General features: G+C 38.8%; 1 long non-coding RNA gene across 1 annotated transcript in view; it reads right to left on the minus strand.

Annotated features, from left to right (window-relative positions):
• Positions 1-24,758, minus strand: part of LOC140637896 (uncharacterized) — a 189,857-nt gene that overhangs the window by 45,505 nt on the left and 119,594 nt on the right. Inside the window, exon 3 of the long non-coding RNA XR_012034973.1 lies at positions 12,328-12,396. This is a non-coding gene — a long non-coding RNA (uncharacterized lncRNA). The remainder of the gene's footprint in view (positions 1-12,327; positions 12,397-24,758) is intronic.

Raw genomic sequence — 24,758 nt, forward strand, 5'->3', positions numbered from 1 at the left:
TGTTCAGCTCAGGGAATGGAGACAATGGCCCATCATGACCAGGGCTGTGAACAGATGGTCTGTTTCTCACTGACAGAAAATTAAGGCCTACAGCTCTGTCTTCATCAGAGACAAAATTTTGCAGCAAAATGCTTATAAATGCCCTCAACACATATAGGGTTAATAAATAAAACAAAACGTAACTTTAAGATCTTTTATAGAACCTTCAGGATTTTTTTCCCCTAGGTTTCTACTCAATATTAATGTTTACCTCAGGGAGAAAAAGGACCTTATGCAAAAATCTCTTATTCTCCCTTCCCCCATTTATATTAAATAACACAAAATTATTTTAATAATGTGATATGGAATCTAGAGACAAAACACTTTGGTCTACAAAAGGGAACCAATTTATTTCATAAATCACATTCTTCTGCTCCTTCCAGCAATTTCCCTTTTCCCTGGGAGGGGGATGTTATTGTGTTTTTTTCTGTGGCTCTTTGTGTAATTTTAATTTATCATTAAGTAACACTTTGCTTTTTAACATAAAGAATTCAGTGTGCTTGATGGAGCAGCGCTCCATGGAAAGTTAGTTCACAGCAACAACTGTTTGGAGCAGAGGAGTTTATTAATTTATCAGAACCTTATGTTCAATTTCAGATTTCTCGGCATAGGAACCAACAATCAGCTGCACCTGTTGCCAATTAAAGTATTAATGGCACATCAATCAAAGAAAAATCACTGCGAATGGAGATTATACAAGCTCTTTACTCATGTCATTTTTTGGAAGTCATCCTTTATCTCAAAAATAAGAGATCTGCAAGCCATACCTTTCCATCTGCATCCTCCACTTTTCCTTGGTGATGATTTTAGTGGCTGAATGCCTTAGACGATGAGGGCAAATGCATTTTCTGTTGGAGGAAACCACTGTCTCGTATTTAAAAAGTAATAATGTTGCTGTACATGTGGAGAGTGTCAGGACCCTGTGAACACTTTTAGGAAGCTTGACATAAGTTAATTATTAGGTTTACAAAAGTGGGAAGTCCTAGCACTGTCAAGATGGATGCAATCTTCGTTGCCCGAATAGCTTTCTCTGTTTACTTAGAAGAAGAAATTCATTGTGCCAGCACAGGCCAGTCCAGTGGAGAAGACTCTCTTTTATAATGTCTTATTTTGAATAGCTCAGAATTTTCTGAGGGATGCATGGGGATGAGGACGGTGATGGGGGCAAGATGAAATTGAAAGAATGTAGGCTGTGGGAGCACAGAAGTAAATCTGTGTTCGAATCTCAGTGGCTTCACTGATGACTGTAACCTAGCTCCCATTAGTTAGTCATTTTGAATAATAGTTTTCACACCAAGTAGGAAGATATAAGATGATTCCCTCCTGGGGCCTTGGGAGGATTAGATGAGAGTGTGTGGAAGAGTCTAGAACAGTACCTGACACAAGTAGGCTCTTCTCCAATTCTTTCCACTGCCAAGATTGGGGACCATGGTATGAACAGCATCACCACCTCCCTTGACTACTGCAAGGTATATAGAAGTCACTTCCCAGGAATTGTCCTGAGCCTGGGGGCAGAAACCCAGAATAGATGAGCACCTTCTCCCAACTCTGCCAAATGGGCATAAACACCGACCTCACAATATAGTTCAAAAGAGTTAGTGTGATGCGGTTGCAAATATCTCACAGCGCCCCAATAACACGTGGCTCTTGGTTGTTATTATTCATCAGAAGGGACCAGAGTAGAGAGATCCACCAGACCCTAGGGTTTCTGGCAGGTGTGAGAGACTCGGCAGGAAACACATCAAGTCAAGCAGAGACAAGTAAAAACCAGGAGAAGATTCTAAGGCAGGGGCTGCTTTCTCTCTGGCCTAATAAATAAAACTCAGGTGATGCTTGCCTTTTGAGGCAAGATGCTAGGATTCAGGCCACCTAATATCATTATGAAAACTCTCAGGTGCCTCTGCCTTATATCTCCTTATGTCCCGATTGGAATACAAGCTCCAAGGCAGGTGCTGTGTTTTCTTCTTTGCCGTGTTCTCTCTTGTGTCCAGGACAAAGGTTTCCACGTAGAAGGTGTCCAATTAATATGTGTTGATCAGTGGGGAGATTTCACTGTTGGTAACCCAGGTGTCTCTTGTTATCTCAAAAGTTTCTGTGTAATGCTCAAAATATACTTTAAAAGAAAGACTCCATTGTAATATAATAAATATACCGATATCGTCTCAAATACTTTCGATGGCAAAAGGTCATGGAAGAGAAGAGAGTAAATATAAAGGCTCTCAGTGCTGAAATGGTTTGAAATTACTACCTAAAAGCATGGCTACAGCTTTACATCCTCTGTTGTAGTGTGCTTAGGTAGACATATTTTTTTTTCTCTACCCTCAGTTTTCCCTTTGCAGAGCTACCTTGTGCTCATTCATTGTGGTGTAATGAATTGTGATCCTAATACTCCAGGTTCCCTCCCCAACTCTCTACTGCCGAGCCTTAAAGAATGACATGACCCATCAGAGCACCTCATCCTCCAGTCACAGGGACTGGTCCCTGGAATAGGCGCATGACCAGAACAAGGCCAAGCAAATTGTTTGGGATGCCATGCCTAAAAAGTCATTTTTTCATTTAGGGTTTCTAGGCCGGGGCTTCCAGATCTTAGTCTCCACTAAAGGAATCCTTTCTGCAATAGCTGTAGCACAAGAGGCACCAGTGAACAATCAGAGAAGAAGCAACAAGAGGGAAGCAAAAGGAGCATGGAAGAGTCCTGTAGGCAGAGAATCCCTGTTTTTGGCCACTGTGGCTTTTGCTGACGTGGTCCCCCCTTCACTTCTGGAAGCTATGCAGCATCTTTCCAGCTTTGCAAGTAAATACAATTTTTTTTTTTTTTTTTTTTGGAGCTAATTTGAGTTGGATGTGTCTTGTTGCTTGCCGCTGAAGCAGCCTGACTGACACATTTGGGCTGTGGTTCTAAATCATCCACTTCAGAGCCCCTACCATCTCTCATCCCAAAGTCCAGAACAGTTAGTTGCATATTTAATAATGGGAATCCCTGTGTTATGTAAACACACCCATCTGACATCCCATTCCTAGCACATTAGACGTATAGATTAGGATTTTCCAACCTTGGCAATATTGACGTTTTGGACCTAATAACTCTTTGTGCAGCACAAAATATTCAACATTACCCCTGGCTTCTATTCACCAAGTGCTGGTAGCACCTCTCCCTCTATCATAACAAAGATGTCCCAAATGTCCTCAGACTTTGCCCAATGTCACCGGGGAGTGGTGGGGGGAGGAAGGAGAGGGCAAAGCCTGCTCCTGTGAAGAACCACTGGTATATACAGAGTGTAAGCTCCACAAAAGCAGGATTTCATTTTCTCTTTTTTGGATGTGTCTCCCCTGAATTGAAAGCAAAGCTTGCCTTACAGTAGGTGCTTGGGATTTATTTATTCAATGAGAAAATAAACGGGCTCTGAGTAAATGGAGGGCCCTGTTGCAGATGTTGCTAGAATCAAAAAACAAGGAAAAGAAGACCAAGGAAAGCAAATGTACCATTACCTAATTTTATGGCCCACAGTTCAAAACAAAACAAAACAGAGCAACAGTACACATAAGCTGGCAAACTAAGAATCTCATGTCCAGTGCAGTTTCTTTCAACAAGGGAAGTAGAGAGTTGGGTCAGGAGGAGGGAAAATCATTTCAGAAATTGTCTTTAAAGCACTGTAGCCTTCTACATTCTCTCTCTCTCTCCTAGTTAAACAGAACAACAGTGTCCTCAACAGTGAAGGCTGATTTGGGACCTGAGTAGTTAAAACAGAACCTGGGAAAATGTCTCAGGAGGAAGAGAATGTCTATGGTGGTTTTCTGCTTTTATTCACTAAAAAACGACGCATGCTTTTTGATGTGCAGTCTGACTTCCACACCTTTACCAGGTAGTTTTCCCATCAGGATTGTAATGATCGGCGCCTAGAAGAGCCACTCCTAGAGTTGATCTTCTTCCTTTTACTGTAATGCAATATAGAAATATGTGAGTTAGGGAATTTAGTTTTACAAGAAGTTTTCCCATCCCGAGGGACACCTGTTACATGAAAATATACATACGTATCCTCGGCAGTAGTCATGTAGCATCCCTGAAATGACGGAGAACCCATATGATCCCGGCACACGACGTGAGACACAGATCACAGCGCTCCACCCAAACACGGCAGCGATTACCCAGACTGTGAACTGCCAGGACAACGTCTATCCTAGAGCTGTTCCCAGACTGCGGGGCCAGGCTCTCTGTCTTTTCTCTGCTCCCTCTTGCCCCTGATCACCATAAGATTATCATTGATTGAGGCCTCTGTCAATCCTCAAATGCTTAAAAATCATGACTTTCTTTCCAGTTTTATCCCCAGGCTCAAACAATTAGTTGACTTTGCTGCAGTGCTTCACACCAAGCAGTTTTGTTTATTTGTTCATCGCACGGAGTGCGGAGCAATAGAGCCTCCAGAGGAGAAGCCCCTGGCTGGTCAGCCGGGGCCTCCACCAGCTAAATGATTCAGTTTCTACCTCAGCAGCAAAGACCAGGCCAGCGAATTTCATGCCTCGGTAATATTTAAAACACTGTGTTGTTGGGAGGCAGGATAATGCTGTCAAATATACTCACTTTGGAGTTAGAGCAGGTTAGGTTTGCAAATTTACTAACTGAGGACCCTGGGGCAAGTGACTTAACTGCTCTGTTTAGGAGATCACACACAAAAGGGGTGTCATTGTGACTAAGTTTGTTCAGGGTCACTCACAAAGAAGGAAAATCCTGAATGTTTAAGCCATGAATGTGAAGATACAGGATGTAATTTTAAGGTTCAAATGGCAACAATAATAATAAAGATAATAATAATAATAATAATTAATAATAATAATACAGTTAAGTATTCTAGGTCTCAAATGATTTGATACTGCTGGGCTACTCTGGGAACCCAATCTGCTGATAGGCTGCAGGTGGGAGTAAACACCCAGGTTTCCTGGTTCAAAACTCACCGCTGCCATGACTAGACTCAGAATTCAAAAATCCAAGGAAGCCGTGAGGTAGTTCAGGAGTATCTTCCTGTTGTACTTGATTCTATCCAGACGAGCCTGGAACCTACCTGTCTGCTCTCTCTTACTTTGCATTTGGGGATAATAAAGTCACTCCATCGAAATGAAGTAAACTAGTATCCTGTTGAAAGTGGTAAAGCTGTGGCCAGGAAATCACCAATTAATTAATGATTAGCCAATGACCAATTAATTAGCAATCAATTAGTGATCAAATAATTAATAATCAATTAGTGTCTAAACTATACAAGCAAAATTTATTTTGCTAATAATATATGTGCCAAATCAATAGGCAAGCCATTGAAAATTCTGAAATCGAGAAATCATCCCCACTAGGGTGATCCAAAGTGTCAACTTCTATTGGAAAATTAAAGTTAAAGTGCTATTTTAAAAAGAAATACATCTTGAAACAGACAATGCCATAGTCATTTATCTTAAGAATATTTGAACTACTTTTTCAAGGTACTAGAAAGTTCTAACCAATCTGTTGGTGATGCTACACTGAGTGTTGAACAAACTGAAATAAGCTTGGCCTCTGGCCTTAAGAGGACTTTAATTCCCGTATATACCACTGATGCAGATAAATATCATGTTACACTATGGGAAAACATTAAGAGAATGAGCAACATGGAGGCTTCCACTTTTTGTGATTTTCATTTCAGGTCGCCAAATCTGAATAAGTAATTGTAACCTGGGTAGGCGAGCAGACTTTGTGGGCCAATGAAGGAGTAAGTGTGCTAATTTCCAAATACTTCTTAAATTCATCTACTTTTCTCTCACTCTACTATGTACTCTAGGCTCTCATCATGTCTTGCCTGAGTTACTATAACATCCTTCTCAGTGGTCCTCACTCTTGCCCCTTGTGGCTGATCATTTTCTCAAGCGGCATCAGGGAATTTATAAGAGTGGGCACATGACTGGTTCATTTCCCTGCTAAAAACCCTTCAATGGATCCCCAGTTCTCTTGCGTCAAAGTCAACACTTTGGGCTTCCAAGGTGCCCAGTGTGATCTAGGCTTGGCTTACCTTTCTAGATATTTCACCCTTTATGAAAGATGCCACAGGCTCTAATAGAGCTGGTTAATTCCTCCTTATCCCTGGTCTCAGCTTTGGCATAGCTTCCTTCTGGACTCTGAGGTCAGGTGAGCTGATCTTCTTATATATTACCAGAGCTCTCAATAGTCACCCTCTCATAATCCTGTTATAGCAATACAATTATTTACTTTTTTGAACCTCCACTGGTCTCTAAGTTTCATACGGGCAGGCCATCCATGTCCAGTTTACTATCATAGCCCTAACATTTGGCAAAAAAGTAAATACATAGGAAGCATTTTATTGAGTTAAGGGATTTGGGTTTTCAGTGGTTTAGTTGCTCTTTGGTCTGTTGTCTACATTGGTAGTGTAGTGACGCCCAGTACAGCTCTGATAGGACTTGCCAAGATGATGGAAAGATTCTAGGTCTGCGCTTGGCTAATACAGTAGCCCTTGGCCACGTGTGGCCATTGAACACCAGAAATGTGGCTGCTGTCACTATGGGACTAAATCTTTCCTTATTTCTAATTATAATTAATTTAAATTTAAATGGCTCATGTGGAGAGCCGTATTGGACAGCACAGTTCCAGAAGAACTTTATTAGATTCACATGCAGTCCATCTTTTTCAGGAAATGGGTCAGGAGTTGTCTTTTTCAGTGGTAGCCACTAGCCACATGGGGCTATTTAAATTTAAATTTGAATTAATTAAGATGAAATACAAGTTAAATATTAGGTTCCTCAATAGTACTAGCCACATTTCAAGTGCAAAAAAGCCAGATGGAGCTAGTGGCTACCATACTGGGCTTCACAGAAGATTCTAATGCATGGCATGAGTTTGGAGAAGGCTCACCTGACAGAAACAAAGATGCACATTCTCTCCAGTGGGGTGACTGGTTAACCACCACCCTCCTATTTGGTGCCGACCAGTGGGAAGACCCAGCTAGAGAATTGGGGTCATAGTCCCACTAGATGGCTGATAAGACCCAAATCCTGCTCTTCTCATGTGAACAGGATACTGACCTGTAGACCCCAGGGTAACCATAAATTAGAAACACTGATGCGAACAAAACAGTTGACTTCCACCAGGAAGCATTCTCTTGTCAGAGAGTGTCAGGGTCAATTTGAATGCTCCCAACTCAGGCTTCTTTTTATTTCCGGACATGTCAGCTGGCAAGGTTGGAGTGACCTCTTGGCCCTAGCTGCTACCTGTTTCCCAGAAGGTAACCTCTTCCCAGAGCATCTCTCTTTTCTCTTCATTTGCACGGCTCTGAGATTGGCCACCTCTCCTCTCCCGTGATGCACTTATTGGCAGCTACTCCAGGCTTTGTTGCCTCCGGAATGGATAACCACGAAGCATCCCTGGAAGGCCACCCGGAAGCTTCAGCTGGCTCGGTGTGGTGCTATCCATCTGCCTGAAGGCCCTGGGCATGCCGCGCCAGCAACACCTGCGCTCCACAGTTTGCCCTGGCTACCTCGTCACTTTGCGGTGACACTCAAGGCACAGTCCTGACTGCCCATGTTTGAATGGCTACGTTGGAGGTGGCCTCTCCCCTCCCCATCACCATCACAGCAGGGGGATGCTGAGCAGCGAAGAAAGGTCATCCTGAGCAGGGGGTTGGAGTCCGAGCCTTTTGGGAGGAACCTGCTTCCTCTCCTGGTTGACAAAGCCAATTTTTCTGTGTTCAGGGACACGGTAGAAAAGCCATCTGTTTAGTTAGGGCTTTGCCACAAAGGGTGGTCTTGGGGAATCGATACTTAGGACTGTTTTTCTACTCTTCTCATATACATTTAGAACCTTAAAAAACACACGAATAAAAACAAGTGATCAACTACAAGCCTTCAGTTTTTACTTGGAAGCCTTTAATTTCTTCTTCTTCTTCTTCTTTTTTTAAATTTCTTTTTTTTTTTTTAAGCTGATGTTTCTCATCAACTTTGTGACTCTTCTCCCAGAACAGTCAATGGTTCCTTCACTCAGTGCGTCCCCACTTCATAAGCCTAATTTCTCAATCTTTGGCCACAAGAAGGACTTCGCTTTGGTCGTTTTACTTCTCCAGTTTACTTCCTCTGCGCCCACGCCACCCCAGTGCTTTCAAACCACAGCCATTAAAAAGTTCTTTTTTTTTCTTAAAAAAAAAAAAAGCAACAAAACCACTTAAATATGATCCCGTCCCTAAAAATGTCTTGTCAGATTTCTTCCTCTTGTTTGCTTCAGAAAGTGGCGCTTTGATTGTCCATTAGAGAGTTGTTTACATTTCTCCAAAAGCTCCATTTAGTTTCCTTGACAAGGTGGAATAAGTGACTGGCTGTGATGGATAGAAGCACCTGTCCTAATGGCTGCTCACACTGTGCCCACCAGTGCAGGTTACATTGATAAATTGACAACAGTTGGGACATGCTCTGCTAGCAGCAAGAATGAGGCTACGAGGACAAACACAGGCGGTGAGACAGTCTGCTTTCATATTCCTGGGAAAGGTGTGTGCAGCCTCCCCATCTAACACCCCAACAGCTGCGGTGAGGAATTAGCACACGAGCAGAATTTCTTTGTTACCTTGACACTACCTCTGCTAGTTAGTCTAGAATGATATTTACGGCAACCGACCCCTCCGGCTTACAGCCCACGCACCTGCCATCTTCCAGTTTGGGTTGCCCTGATGAAAACCCCACTGGAAGACTGAAATTGCATGCTATTACCTATTTATTTGGGTTTTTGTTTGTTTGTTTGGTTGGTTGGTTTTGTTTTTCTTTTTTTTTTTTTTTGGCATCCCTTGGTGGAGGACTTCTCTTTTCCCTCCGATCAGGAAGACAACGTGAAGGACACAACAAAATGCTGCCTATTAGCCATGGGTTGATTATCAAGCAAATGTGGGAAGTAGCCTGATCAAGGCTAAGGTGTTAATTATCTGGAATAAGGAGCTCAGGAGGTTCCAAATTTGAGTAATGAAGAGGTGACTGTCGATCACTACACCCCGCTCAGCCGGGGGCCTTAGAAGGTGCCCAGTCCCCCATGCAGCCTACCCTTTCATTTTCTTTTTTCCTCTCCAATGGTTTCGTGTTACCTTTAATAAGCCGGGGAACAGCGGCGAGGCCCAGCAGTGGCCTGTCCCCTGTTGACAGAGGCCGACGCAGGCCTGCGGCTGCAGGGCCAGGCCCCGATCCCGGGGCGGCAGCCCCCCTTTCCTGGCAGCTAAGTTGGGAGCCCCAGCGGTGGGTGGGTCCGCGGCCACCTCGGGGCCCAGAGCCCGAGCAGCAGCAGCAGCAGCAGCAGCAGCAACAATCTCCGCGCGGCCCCTCGCTTCATCCATTACATGCTTATCTTAACTGAAGACTAATCTAAAGGAACAAATGACCACCGAGAAAATGTTCCAACTTAATACAAAGTCATAAAAAGAGGGGGGGGGAGTGGTGGAGAGAGAGAGAGACAGAGAGAGAGAGAGAGAAGAGAGGGAATGAACGCAGGAGCAAAAGAAGCATGGACATAATAATGCTTTCCTGAGCTTCGCTTTTAAATGGCCTAGTTACCGATTTTATGATAAGACACAGTTTGCCTTTATGATTTGCATGGGTAATGAAGCAATTAGCAGCCATCATATATAAAACATGCTAGTTCTTCATTAGATCCCAAACAAAATGGCATCACAAGATGTATAGTGTGGCGAGGCTCAAGTGACTTGCTCATTCTGTTTACTTTGTATGGAGTTTTGTTGGAAGCCTGGTTGCTGCACGCATCACATTAGAAGGCTAGACTGTGGTTAGTTTGATGTGAAATTCTGACTGGCTGGCAGTCGCCTCCACTCCCCACCCCCTAACTGCTACTAAATTTCATTTCAAGTTATAATTATTGACATTGGAAACAGCTACTCGGATCACAACAACAAAGCAACAATTATACAGGATCTGGTGTTTCTCATGCAAATTACAGCAATAAAATACAGGAAAATCCGGCCCACTTACAGACCAGTCTTTGTCTTTGGAGAACACAGTCTGAACTATTTGGTTAACTAAATTAAAATGTAAATCTTGGCTGGCTTTTCTTCTTAGATAGCGATATGAAACAGTTTCTAAAAGACAGAAAAAGCTTAAGGGAGCACATTTCAAACAACTTGTCATGAATATATTTTTTTAATGAATTAGGGCTGAAAAAGCTTAACTGTCTATAACAATCAAGGATTCGAGAATGCTCTTCCAAGAGGGAAAGCACAAGGGGCGAGAGAGTCCTGTGCATTTACCCCTTCTCTGTTTGTTTATCAAGGAACCGGGGAGCTTTGGGAAGATGCACGGTTCAGAGTGTCCCTTGCGTTTTCCCCAGTGCAGCCGTATCTCTCTTACTCCCGGTTGGTGTAACGCGTATAATGAAACGTCTAACCTAGAGGAGGAGATTAGTGAGCATTAAAACGGAGTTCTTTTACTTTATTAGAGTTGCTTTCCTTCCTGGCTTTGTCTCCTCTTCCACACAAAACCCAAGCCTGAGAAAGTGTCACAGTCAGGGAGGGCGAAATTAAAAAGTCAACCACAGTGGCATTAGCATAAAGGAGCTGTGAATGCAGCCACTCCAGCCACATGGAGTTCTGCATAGAACCCGAAACAATGATTTCAATCTGTAGGGAAATGGTAGGGCTTCCGATCCATTATCATTACTGCTTTTAAAAAATAAAACTAACCTAAACAAAGCACCCCTCAACCAGCATTTAAAAAAAAAAAAAAAAAAAAGGTTGGATCCACCAGGCGGCAATCAGAACTACAGAAGATGACATCAAAGAAAAGGAGAAGAAAAGCAACAGCCTGTGCCCCTGGCCAGGATTCGGCTAACTCCGCATCTGCTTTGAAAGCCATACCTCCGAGTTTGACCACAAGTAAAGTGACCCACGTGAAGCCACGACAGTGGAGGATACTGACATTTAATTTATGTATTTAATTTTTTTATACAGGGAGAAGAGATTGCGTGATCCCATCTCATTTATAACACATCTGATCTTTAAAAGGCAATAATTTTACAAATGCACTTTTGCATTAAGAATACTGTTATCATAAGCACGAAGCAAACGCTGTGTGGGCAGTCACTCTGACTTATAGCAGCTCCGTACAGCCGCTGCAAGATAACCAAGAGTAATGGTTTTTGATAATCAGGCCACACTATTAATATAACATGAACCACAAGTGCTTTTGTACTGCAGCCCTGGTTAAACTAGCAAATCTCATTGGAATATAAAGAAGGGGTGGGGAGTCATGTTCTGTTTTCTGCTGCTTCTGCACTGAAAAATATGCCTCGTGGTGCTGTCTTAGGTGTTTCATGTCTTAGGGAACACGTAGCAGCGCTTGAAGAATGTTTCCCTTTAGAAGCTCTGGTCCTTTCTGCTCACTTCGAGCTCAACAACTACCTGCTAGGTCAGAATTTAGGTCCATGAATTGCAACAGATGGATCTCAAACGGCAGTTGTGTTGGCTGGGGGAGAGCTGGTGAAGCATGCCGAGGGCCACAGCAACCTGGGTTTATGCTGGTCTCTCACTGGTCTGTGACTGTTGAAATATTGCCGGGCGTAAAGGGGCTCGTTTTGGCCAATGGGAGCAAAGGGGGATGCTGTCCCTTCATCGTAAATGTTAATGTGAAGGAAAATATGAGGGAAGCACTTCTGGTGGTAAGAGTCAGGCAACATAATCATAACAAGTAAAACCAGGCTTAAGCATGTCACTCCAGTGTTTATTCATATGGTGACATTTACTGTAACTTTCCTCTAAAAGGCAATGGTTTCCTCCGATTTTAACAACCCAGAAACCATTATGAAGTTATCTTTGGACACATGATGTGTATCTCTGTCATATACCTCTCCATTTCCTAGGACACGAACACTGGGGTGAATTATGTCTTCCAAATCAGTGCTTGGACTATTCCTGTAAATTTGAGAAGGCATTTATTCAGTAAAGAAATATGTATTTCCTGAATTTCACCGTGAGGAAAGAAGGTTGGAAAAGGCTGATTAAGCCACAGGTTGGAAAAGGCTGATTAAAGAAGCTGTGGCTCGGTGAGACTGAGTGACCTATTCGGTCACTTAAAAGCCTCCTCTGGTGCCATGTTTTTCCTAAAACTTGTCCTAATAATGCCAGTCAGCAGCTGGACCTCTCCAGCTTTCATAGCAGAGTTGAAGGTGAATGTCTATACTCTTGATGGTGATGCTGGCACCTTTTGGTGGCAATTACCATATACGGCCCTGTATTGGTAGTCACTCATTCATTCATCAAACATTTATTGAGCACTTACTATGTGTCAGCCAATGGACCAGGCATGGAGAAGTAGGATGAAATAAATCTGCTTCAAGGAGATCAAAATCTGGTAAGAAGGAATAGACATGTACATAATTGATTACAAAACTCGGTAGAACGTGATAAGGAGAAGTCCGTTTAAGCTGCAGTGGGGAAGATTACAGTGAACGAGAGAGAATTAATGAAGATTTTGATGCATTTAATCTGAGCCTTGAAAAATGAGGAGGCTTTGCATACATGTTTTATCTTTCCTGCTATGTTGTAAATTAGTTGAGATTAGTCACTGTGTCTAATTTGTATCTTTACATATTATTATGTTGAGCAGAATGTTTGGTCTCTAGATGCATCACATTAATCAATACCATCTATAGAGCACTTACTATGTTTTAGGCATTGTTATAAGCCTATGTTATCATATTTAATCCTTGTAGCGCCTCCTGAAGCAGGATCCAGATTATCCCCATTTTACAGAGGAAACTGAGGCATGGAGAGGTGAACTAAATTGCCCAAGGTCACAGCTATTAAGTGGAGAAGGTGGATTGGAGCCAGGGCAGTCTGGTCTGACTGCAGAGACTACATTCCTCACCATACACTCCGCCTGCCTGCGGTCAATAAACATTGTTTGAATGTTAAATAAGCTAGCAGGAGTTTCTCAGCAGTTATAATGTGATTTCATTTACCACTGCAGAATTTCTTAAGAACACTTAGCTCAGGAAACAAAACAAAAAAATCATCAGGGTGCATAAAAATCAGTTTATGATTAAATTATTAATCTCTGCAAGAGAGTCAAGTGCTTGCCCACAATATATTTGTTCTCTAAAAAGCCTTCAGGTTGTGGATTATCTAAGAGGGTCTTGACTTATGCTGATACTTTTTGAAAATAGTTTATACCGTTTGATGAATACATATCATGATGCTCTTGGCATCAAGTCCATCCTCATCACACAGTGTGACAATACACATCTACACAGTAAACTTGGATTCTATGTTCCCGAGTCTCCAGCACACTTGGTGTCCTACGGGAAGTGCAGCACAACCCCTCCCTTTCAGAGAGGGTTCATAGACATTTAGTTCCAAAGATAGCCAATAGCTCAATCTTGTCTACACAAATAGAACCTCTTGGTGCCATAGACTGTAGGGAGTTGGTGGGCCAACTCTGCAGAGAATAAGCAATGCTACCACACAGGCAAGCAAGCGAGCCACATACAGACAGCCATTCAGTTGAGAAAATGAGGAAACTGAATGTGCCCTGGGTGGGGCAAATACCTGCATTTCACCGGGTTCAGTCTCTGCTTCAATCCTTTCTCAATCCGCAATACAGCTAGACTTGTGGAAAAAAAAGTTGTGAAAAGAGTGCTTTTGAAACTAACAGATACACTTATTCTCCTAAAAATTGGCAAAGAGCAAAGAAAGCTGTAATATCCAGTTTGTTGAGGTTGCTGACAAATGGCTATTCTTATACTTCACTGCATGAAGTACAGAAAAATTGCCTTCTTGGTAATTTGGAAACTTTATCTAGAGCTATAAAATGTTATGCCAAAGGTACACCTAATTTCATGGCTAGTAATTCATCATAAGAAAATAATTAGCTATGAACATAAAGATTTGTGGACGCTGATGCACATCTAAAATTATTTAAAATATTAAAAGGTAGAAATGGCCTAAATATTCATCAATAGGGAAATGAATAAATACATTTTAGCACATGTATAAAATAAAATACAAGAAAAAAAACCAGAGTATAGAACCATACATATAATACTGTCTTGATTTAGGATAAAGAAAATGCACCACAGAGAAAAGAGATATTAATCTATGTGGTGAAATGACTGATACTTCTTGTTTTTCTTCTTTATTCATCTAATCTATTTTTCCAAATTTTATACCATGAACACGTATTGCTTCTATATTGTGAGTAAAAAGGAAATATAGTCTTATTTATTTATTTATTTATTTATTTATTTATTTATTTATTGGCTCCATGCCTAGCATGGAACTCATGAGCCTAAGATCAAGACCTGAGCTGAGATCAAGAGTCGGATGGTTAACCAACTGAGCCACTCACATACCCCTACAAAGTCCTGTTTAGAAGGCTGTGGAGATGCTGAAGATCCACCCAGAAGGACCTTGGACTTTCTCTGTGAGGACAAGTCTTGTCCCTTCTGTTCCTAATGTCCACTCTCAATTGCTGAAATCGATGACACCTTTTTCCTCATCCTTCCATGGTAAATTGTAAGAAAGGTACAACTTTCTGATAGGGCAGGCCATTAGAAGAACTTGGAAAAGGAATGGGTATTTGGAATATATCTCCAAGGGAAAAATACAAGCAAGTTGATTTGGAGAACTTGTTAGAAAGCAAAAGCTTTTCTTCCTGCCTGATAATTTCTAATTGCTGTGTGGTAAGTTAGTTTCTGGATTGTGGACATAAGCATAGATTATAGACTGCTTTTTGCTTTGTAAGTGATAATGCCTAATTTTAACAGGTCCAACATTATGAATAGATTTTAGTATGAATTTTCTAAGAGAAGAGGAAATAATAAGGGGCAATATTGAAAGCAATGTGAACATTCCTTGCCTTGGACTTTCCTAGATAAGTATTAATTTCTACATGCCTACAGTGGACTAATACTGGCAGGTACTAATACTCTACCATTGACTTGTGATGGCAACTTAGCTGGCACATTCCTAAATTCTCCTTTTAGTTTAAATCTATGAATCAAGTAAGTTTGATTTTCCCAGATATTTCCAAGGTGCAGTGTCATTCACTCTCAATTATATTCCTGTTCATATGATTCCGTAAAATTCACTTCCCTTGTTTTCACATTTGACATTCACTCATTTATTCAATATTTACTGAATTCCTATTATGTAACAAGAAACAAGACCTTTAGTTTGCTCTTTAAATTTTATTTCCAACTTCTTAGGGATTTTCTGAACCTAATACTAATTATTTTTCTCTTATTCCTCCATCCAGTACCCAAAATGGTATGTGGCATGTTTATTTTTTAAATTAAAGTGAATTAAAATAAATTTTAAAAAATTTCATTATATCCATTGAGATAATTGGAAACATAAAATAACATACCATAGAAGAAAATTTGCCTTTATATCTGTGTGTGTGTGTGTGGATGTGTGTTTAGTATTGAAAAGAAGCCTCACAGCTAATCAGTTAAATAATATGTAATCAGGAAAGCAACCAAAATTTTTAATAGTACTTAAAAAATGTTAACTGTAACTGACATAATTTTCATACAATAGCTTGGAGAAAAATGGAAATATTTTAGTTTGTTCAACTTCTAGATTTGAATAGCAATAACAAAAACATTCCTGTTAGCTCTACTTGTGGCCCTAATTGCATTAAAATAATTTAATAAAATTAAAGCTATTATTTAATTTAATATACTAAAATTTATAATTTAATTAAATAAAAATAAATAATTAAAAATAACAATGGATATTATGATCTAACAGCACAGTCTATTAATGTAGGCCTGGCAAAGAAAAATGTCTTAGTATCACAAAAAACTAAAATTGGAATCAACTTGCTATAATCCCAACCCCTTATTTTAAGAATAAGGAAATATGGTTGTAGACAAGTTGGGAAACTTGTCCAAATATTCCCTAGTCAACCAGGGGTAAGCCCAGCATAAAATTCAGTTTTTCAGACCTCCTTCTTGGTCACCTTGCCTCAGCCCACATGTGGTGAATTGCTCAGCTAAAACTCTGATCTGTTTTATAAATGGTTTCTTTGCTAATACAGTCTCAGAACAAAAAAAAAAAAAAAGGAAAGGAAAAGGAAAAGGAAAAAGGAAAAGAAAGTAAGAAATCATTGACCAGTGTAGGTGAATGAAAATTAATATTTACTATATTTACTATAAAAATAATAACCAAATGTCTTATGTAGTATAAAATATTTGGAGATTTAAAATGCATAGAAAATAATATATAAGTGGTAGAAAGAACAAAGGGAGTGAAAATGTAATATCAGCATTATTTGAGAAAGGGTAAAACACAGATTGTAATAAAACAAGGATGCATACTTTAATCTCTAGAGAAATCATTAAAGATAATGATAAAATACTAATGAACTAATAGAAAATGGGATGGTAAAAAATAATTTAAAAGAAGGAAAAATAGAGAAAATCACTTATAAAGCAGAAGGAACAAATAGAAAACAAATAGTAAGATTATAGCTATAGCTATAGACATCAGTAATTACATTTAATGTAAATGGACCAAAATTCCCAAAGAGAGATGTGGTCAGATTGTGTGAAAAACAAAAGCCAACTATATGTTGTAGGAGACACATCTTAGATATAAATACACAGGCAATTTGAAAGAAAAGGATAGACAAAAGAATAATGCAAATCCTAACCAAAAAAAAGCTGCTCTATTTATAATAATATCAAAAAAGGAGGTATTTTTAGAGAGAAACAGCAACATTTCAAAATGATAAAAAGGTCAAATTGCCAAGTATATGTAATAATTGTAAGCTCCTAATAACACAATTCCAAAATACACAAGTCAAAAATTGATAGAAACAAAAATATGCATGGATCTATCTATAACTGTGGTAAGAGAGTATAATACACCTTATTAATTGATAAAGCAGGCAAAATTCAATGACAACATAAAATATTTATATCTAGCAATATATATTATACTCAGGTTCATGTGGAATATTTGCCAAAGTTGACCATTTCCTGGATCACCAAGCAAGTTGCAAATTTTAGAAGACTGATATCAGAGTGTGTTCTCTGTCCTGAGCAGAATTAAGCTAGAAATCAACAAAAGTGGTATTTTTAACAATTTAATTTTTGGGGATTCAGAAACATATTTAAAACTCATCTATGTAGGGGTACCTGGGTGGTGGAGTTAGTTAAGCATTTGACTCTTTATTTCAGCTGGTAGTCATCTCAGGGCCCTGATTTTAGGGTTGTGAAATTGAGCTCAAGCCCCACATAGGTTCGAAGCTCAGCAGAGTCTGTTTACCTTTCTTTCTCTCTGTTTACCTTTCTTTCTCCCTCTTCCTCTGACCAACCCCCATGATTGCTCATTTTCTCTCAATCTCTCTCAGATAAATAAATTAAAAACATCATCTATGTAAAAATAAGAAATTACTAGGGAAATTAGGAAATAGTTTGAATTATAATTAAAATATAACATCAAAACTTAGAAATTTGTGAAGGCTGTGATCAGAGGGAAATTGATAACCTGAAATGGATACACTAGAAAAGAAGAAAGGCTGAAAATCAATACTGTGAATTGACCTAAAGAATGTAGGGTAAAAATCCCAAACAAATGAAAACCAAAAAAAGTACAAGGAAGAACCTATTAAGGACAAAACCAGAAGATAAGGAAACAAACAAAATTTACAAGGGGAAGAAATCAACAAAATCAAAAGTTTATTCTTTGAAAAAGACTCTTAAATTAATCTCCTGATCAAAAAGAGGAGAGAAGATACAAATTATCAGTCTTAGAACTGAAAGACAGGATATCGCTGCAATCCTAGAGATATTGAAAAGATAGTAAGAGCATAATATAGAAAACTTTATGCCCAGAAGCTTGAAAATTTAAGATGAAATAGATAAATTTCAAGAAAAATACAAGTTTTCAAAACTAATGCAATATTAAAAAGAAAATTTGAATAGTTCTTATATCCATTAAACAAACTGAATCTTTTTTTTTTTTTTTTTTTTTTAAGATTTTATTTATTCATTCATGAGAGACAGAGAGAGAGGCAGGCTCCATACAGGGAGCCTGACCTGGGACTTGATGCCCGGACTCCAGGACCACGCCCTGGGCTGAAGGCGGTGCTAAACCGCTGAGCCACCCGGGGATCCTCAAGAGGCTGAATCCTTAATGAATACCTCCCGCCTCCCCCCACACCCACACAACTCTTTAAAGCTAGATGGCTTCACCAGTGAATTCTTCCAAATGTTTAAGGAACATTACACCAATCTTATACAAATTCTCCCAGAGAATTGAACTGAAAACACTTTCCCATTCATTTAAAAAGGTTGGGCAGCCCGGGTGGCTCAGGGGCTTAGCGCTGCCTTCAGCCCAGGGCATGATCCTGGGGACCCTGGATCGAGTCCCCTATTGAGCTCCCTGCATGGAGCCTGCTTCTCCCTCTGCCTGTGTCTCTGCCTCTCTCTCTGTTTCTCATGAGTAAGTAAAATCATAAATAAATAAAATAAATTAATAAATAATAAAAAGGCTAAGATAGCCTTGATATTAAAACCTGTAAAATATTTTAAAAGAAAGGATAAATACAAGCCAATATCTCATATAAATATTGCTGTAAGGGGTGGCTCAGTCAGTTAAGCATCTAACTCTAGCTTTTGGTTCAGGTCATGATGTCATGGGTCATCATGCGAGTCAGACTCTGTGCCCAGCATTGGAGGTGGGACTGGAGAGGAGTCCGCTTGATGATTTCTTCCCTTTGCCCCTCCCCTCACTTGTTCGTGCTCTCTCTCTCTCTCCGTCTCTAAAATCTTTAAATCTTTAAAAATAATATATATTGCTGCAAAACCCCTAAGTCATATATTAATAAACAAAATCTAGTTATATACAAAATAATAAATACATCATAACCAAGTCAAACTTATCTCAAGAATTCATGGTTGGTTTAATATTCAAAGATGAATCAATGAATCACTCATATTAATAGTATAAAAAAATCAATAGGATCAACCTCAAAGATATAAAACGGATAAAATTTAATATCCACCCATGACTGAAAAGTTTTGGGAAATTTATAAGAGAATTTACTTAATCTGATACAGATTATTTTTACAAAATCATTGACTGTATGACTTTAAAGACCGCCAGGATATTTGGCTTCCTTTAAAAATGCTAATCATGGGCAGCCTGAGTGGCTCAGCGGTTTAGCGCCGCCTTCAGCCCAGACCCTGAACCTGGAGACACAGGATCAAGTCTCACGTCAGGTTCCCTGCCTGGAGCCTGCTTATGTCTCTGTCTCTCTGTCTCTCTCTCTGTGTGTCTTTCATGAATAAATAAATAAAATCTAAAAAAAAAAATGCTAAACACCCAGAACAGCCTGTGGGAAATTATGGATCACCAGGGATTAAAGGTAAGAGTTGTCGCTGTTGTTTTTTTTTGTTTTTTTTTTTTACAGATTAACTGGTATCCAAATCACTTATGAATTCCCCAGAAGTAGGTATTGTCATCATTCCCAGATTAGAGTTGGTGATTCCCTACATTATGACAAAGAAACTTTTTGAGTTCCTTTAAAGAACCCGCCTCTGTTCATTCTCATCTGTAAACATATCTGACAGGACATATTGCATTTATTTTGAACAGTTATGTATTTTTGTAAGTATACTTAACAAATTATTATGACAGAAAGACAAACTTTTTCATCACTGATTAAAAAATTTTTTAAAATGGGCCCTCAATTAGAAAGTATAATTCAAAGTATAGGGGAAAGAAAAGACATAAACGGCCTCATGCGGGGATGAGTTCAGAATAGATAAATCACTTTAAAAGTTTAGAGTTTCTGTTTTGAGAGGCAGACAATAGCTTGAAGAAATTCATTGCTTAAAGAAATATTAAGTGAGAAAGGAGCTAGAACCACAGAACTCTTCTTCTGTACCTGAAAGCAAAATTCTAGCAGCATTCTTGTAGTTAGAATTTGATGATGAAGGTTTATAATAAAGAAAATAATGCCACAATACCCACTTAGGCTGACCTTTTTTAACTTCGCTGCAGAGTATATATAGGACTTCAGCTTCCTTGAAAGCAAACCTTGAGCTACACATCAGCTGATGTGCAGGTAAGTGTAAAGTGGGCCACTCCGTGGTAGTATGGACATGTTTCTTCCATGCAGTAAATTACCAAACTTGACATGCCATGAGGAAGAGCTTTTGTAAATGCAGGAGGACTCATGGAAAAGTCAACAATCTGGAGTGGGTTGAATGATATGATCCAATGTGGGAGTCAAATTAGTGAACTCCACATGTTAGTTTCTTTACTACATGCAGGTAGAGTGGAGACATCTAGAGATGGGCACGTGAGGCGAAAGGGGACAACACATAAGGAGATTTAGCAGTTCGAAAAAATTGTCAAACCTGGTTGAATATTTGCATATATGTAGAGGTTTCTTGTGGTATTTGTCCTGTGTGAATGAGTTAATACCAGTAGAGAGGATTGAACAAAAATGGATTTAGGAGAACAACTGTTTTAGCTTCCAGTATCTGCTTAACACAAGAGTAATGACAGAAATCACTAGTAATTGGCTTCCACAAGAGATATGCCTGCCATATACATGGCCTTCTCCAAGATTTGCCTTCAGGCTATTTACACTGCAGTATGGCCTCTCTAGGAGTGGATTGTCTGTCTTATGCACTGCTGTACTCTCAGAGTCTAATGCAGTGCCTGGCACATGGTAGGTGCTTAATAACTGTGTTTGGAATAAGGGACACCTGAGATCAACTACTGGTAATAATAGTTGGATCTGTTTTTCTCTTAACACTTGTATCAATCAAAAATAAAACTTCTGACAAAAGTATCTTTTTTTCTGATGATCTTTTTATCTCTTCTTCATAGTGAATAAACTCTGGATATTCTGATATTTATATCGGTCATCTATCTTTCTATCAAGAGAAGGCATATATGTATTTGTAGATCTGTATAATTTGTGAATACTTTTTACGGTAGTTTCTCAAAGCCACTCTGTGTCATGCATCTTCCCTGTTCTGAAAACCAAATAAGGTCTAGATGAGGACAGATTGCCTACTGTGTCCCCATTATATTAAAGAAAAATAAGAGAGTACTTCAATCTTTGTACATATGTGACATGGCCAATGACCTTGTGGTCTCAAAAACACCCAGCAATTCTGAGGGAAGCTCCATCTTCTTTAGATTACAGAGTAAAATATGTACATTGTCTTACAAGGGTCAAAAATGCTGATTTTCTTAATGGCTTACAATTTGTCTGAAAGAACAAGGAAAATAATGTGCTTTAAAAATATATCACCCATTCACTCATATAGCAGCACACAAATATAGAAAAAAATGTCAGTTTAATATTCATAGGGAAATCTGTATTTACTCACACCATAATGACCAGAAAGGAGCTATTCTATTATGAGGGATAAAATACACTCAAATTTCAAATTCACTGCAAATTGTTTGAAATAAGAATAATACACTTACTTTGTGCCTTTCTTAAAAGTTTTATTATTTTATTTCTTAGAGGTCAAAGACACCAAGATCTTTTTATGTTTAAAGACACCAAGATCTTAAAGTATGTTAACAAAGCATATGAGAGGTAAATAATCGTGGCAGAGATTTACTGTTCATCAGGGAAAAACACTGTTAACATATCTATGATGTCTTCTCTTAAAGGAAATTTGGACATAATTTAGACATGATTCTGTACACAAGAAACTTAGAGTCTGGTGGAGAGAGCACGAGGGAGAAATACATGAAAAATTATTGAACTATATAATTGATCTGCCTGATATGTTGCAATCCGTCAACTTGTCAGAAGTCAAGAAAGCTATTTCTATCATTGTCTTTTGCACGCTATGTTTTCTTAAATGCAAGACATTTAAGCCACTATGAAGATGACTGCCCTTGAGTTTTATGACTTTTTAGTTTGTCTGTTTTGTTTCTTCACGTAGCTAATTCTAGCTTAGTTGGGTCCAACAGTGCTATGATCTTTTGAGTAGGGTTATGCCAGCATTTGTTATCATTCCTTTTCTCATTGCTTTTCCACAGTGTTCTGCTGTGAACCCCTTGAACACATTTGTTTCATGCATGGGGGCCTTTGCATATTCTTCTTCCACTGCCTGGAAGCCTCCTCTCAATGTCTTTGCTTGAATAATTATTATTCATTTTTAGATCTCAGCTTAGATATAATTTCTGCCATTTGGCATGAATCTCTAAAAATCATTGGGTTCCCCTCTTAGGTTCCTTAGCAGTAGCTTCTTGTTCTTAGGTATATTATAATTCAATGCTGTGGGATCCCTGGGTGGCTCAGTGGTTTAGCACCTGCCTTCGGCCCAGGGCATGGTCTTGGAGTCCCGGGATCGAGTCCCATGTTGGGCTCCCTGCATGGAGCCTGCTTCTCCCTCTGCCTATGTCTCTGCCTCTCTCTGTGCGTCTCTCATGAATAAATAAATTAAAAAAAAAAACTTTAAAAAATAATTCAGTGCTGTATTTCACTTCATTGTTTACTTAGCAACACTCTAACTAGACTGTATGCTCATTAGGGTAGAGAAGAGGGTTCACGTCTTGTTCAGGATTATGTGCCATCTTTGTATTGATGTATTCTATATTTTCTATGATATGTGTCTGAATATATCTATGTATAGAAATATATTGAGACCATAGAACAGAGTGGTTATTTTGAGCCTGGACTCTGTAACTAGCCTGCCTGGGTTGGAATCTAGTCCTGCTACCTGCTAGCAATATGATCATTGTTTCTTTTATGTCTCAGTTGCATCGTCTATGAATCAGAGATAACAATAACAGCAGAGGGTTGTTGTAAATGCTAAGTAATTTAATAAACATAAAGGTCTTAGTACCTACTAGATGCTATGTAAATACTTGCTATTATCATCATAAATATTCAGTATATAAATGAATTAATCACTAACCAACCTCACTATTACATTCCTCTAAGTGCTACACATCCCTTTCCTTCTAGTGGTCTCATCCATTTTTTTCCTTCCTAACCTCATATTGTCCTCTGTTTAATTGAATCCCGGACACCTGAGTTCCACTTGATGTAGTCACTTCTTCATTTCAACCCTGAATTGATCACAAGGTCAAAGGCAGAAAATTTGGTCATAGGAGGATTAGTATCTCTCAGTGCTGGTGCATCCCTCTTTGGATGTGACACCAGTATGCAAATAATATTGTTGAAACAATGTAACTATTGGGAGCTGGGATGTAGAGCTGTTGCCTCATCATTCCTCAAGGAAAAGGAGCTTTGAAGTGTGCCACATGCAAGCAAAGTCCTTCTCCACAGAAAGTGTCCCTACTTTACAGGAGTGTGGTGCTATTATTGGAAGGAATGAATAGCTTATAAAATGAACCAGCCTGGGTTAATCACTTCCCTCTCTTAACTACTTTCCGTCATGTTCTCTCTTCTCAGACTTTCCTCCCATGAGACTGGTGTGGCAGGGCCAGTTCCCAAGACTGCTCTTGATCAATGAACATTTCCACTAGAATACATAATAGCAGGGTAGATCCCAGGGGAAGTGAATACTAAAAGCTGCTCAGAGATCTTCCACTCCTGGGTTTGCTAGGTGGGCATTAGAAGCCACTGGCTCTCACACATGGGCTAAGAGGGGCCAGTAGACCAGATGACCAGATATGATATAGGCTGCAGCCCTAGATTGTACTTAAATACAATATTTTTTATGACTATATTCTTGAGGAATCTGGCAGAGTGATCAGTTAGATAGAATTTAATCATTAAGAGATTCTGCTCCAGGCCACATACTTTTAGGACTAATAGCATTAAACTTCCATCAAAGGAAGAGTTTTTTTAAAGGACAGAAAATGAGAAATTATTAAAAGCCGACAATTTATTTAGGGATTATAATGAACATTGCACATTGTAGAACTTTTTTGATGCTATAGGATTTGCTTTGGAATTGACAAAAAACAAAAAAACAACAAAAAAATTACTGAAGCTACTTGTGATAGAAGTTAATTTAAAATTAAATTATTAGAGAAAAGACTAAATCAAACTAAAACTAAAAATAATTTTTACAATTTCTTGTTGAAATTTTAAAAATCATATTTTTAAATAACATGTATCAAGGGAACTTAGGATAGATTTGGAAAATACTTAAGATTTAATAAAAATAAAATTACTATATAACAAAAACTATAGAGTACAGCTAAAGAGGTACATAGAAGAAAATCTATAGCCTTAAATTCTTCTAAGAAAACTGAATATTATTGAATTATTATTCTATCAAGAAGTTAGAGAAAGCACAACAAAGTAAACCCAAAGAAAGAATAAGTAGGAAATGTTAAAAATCAGAGCAGACATTAAAATAAAAGGCATAAGAGAAAGAATTTGAAATTCTGGAGTTTATTTGAAAACACAAAAGTATAATCAAAAGTTTGGTAAAACTGAGAAGAAAAAAAGTTGGCATAAGATAGAAACAAAAATATTAAGAATAACAAAGTGTAACTATAAGGAGCACACATTTATTAAAATGGTGTGAGACATGTTATGTAAATATATTTGAAAAATTAGATGGGATAGAAAAATTTCTAGGAAAGTATAATTTAGCACAACTGACTCCAGAAGTAATAGAAATTATAAATAGGCCTGGAAACAAGAAATAAATTGTATAAACAGTTAAAATTTTACCACAATAAAAACACCAGGCCCTAAATAATTTTAAAGATAATCTTTTCTAAACATCTAAGGGACAG

Source organism: Canis lupus, chromosome 8 (genome assembly GCF_048164855.1).
Source record: "Canis lupus baileyi chromosome 8, mCanLup2.hap1, whole genome shotgun sequence".
NCBI classification, from domain to species: Eukaryota; Metazoa; Chordata; class Mammalia; order Carnivora; family Canidae; genus Canis; species Canis lupus.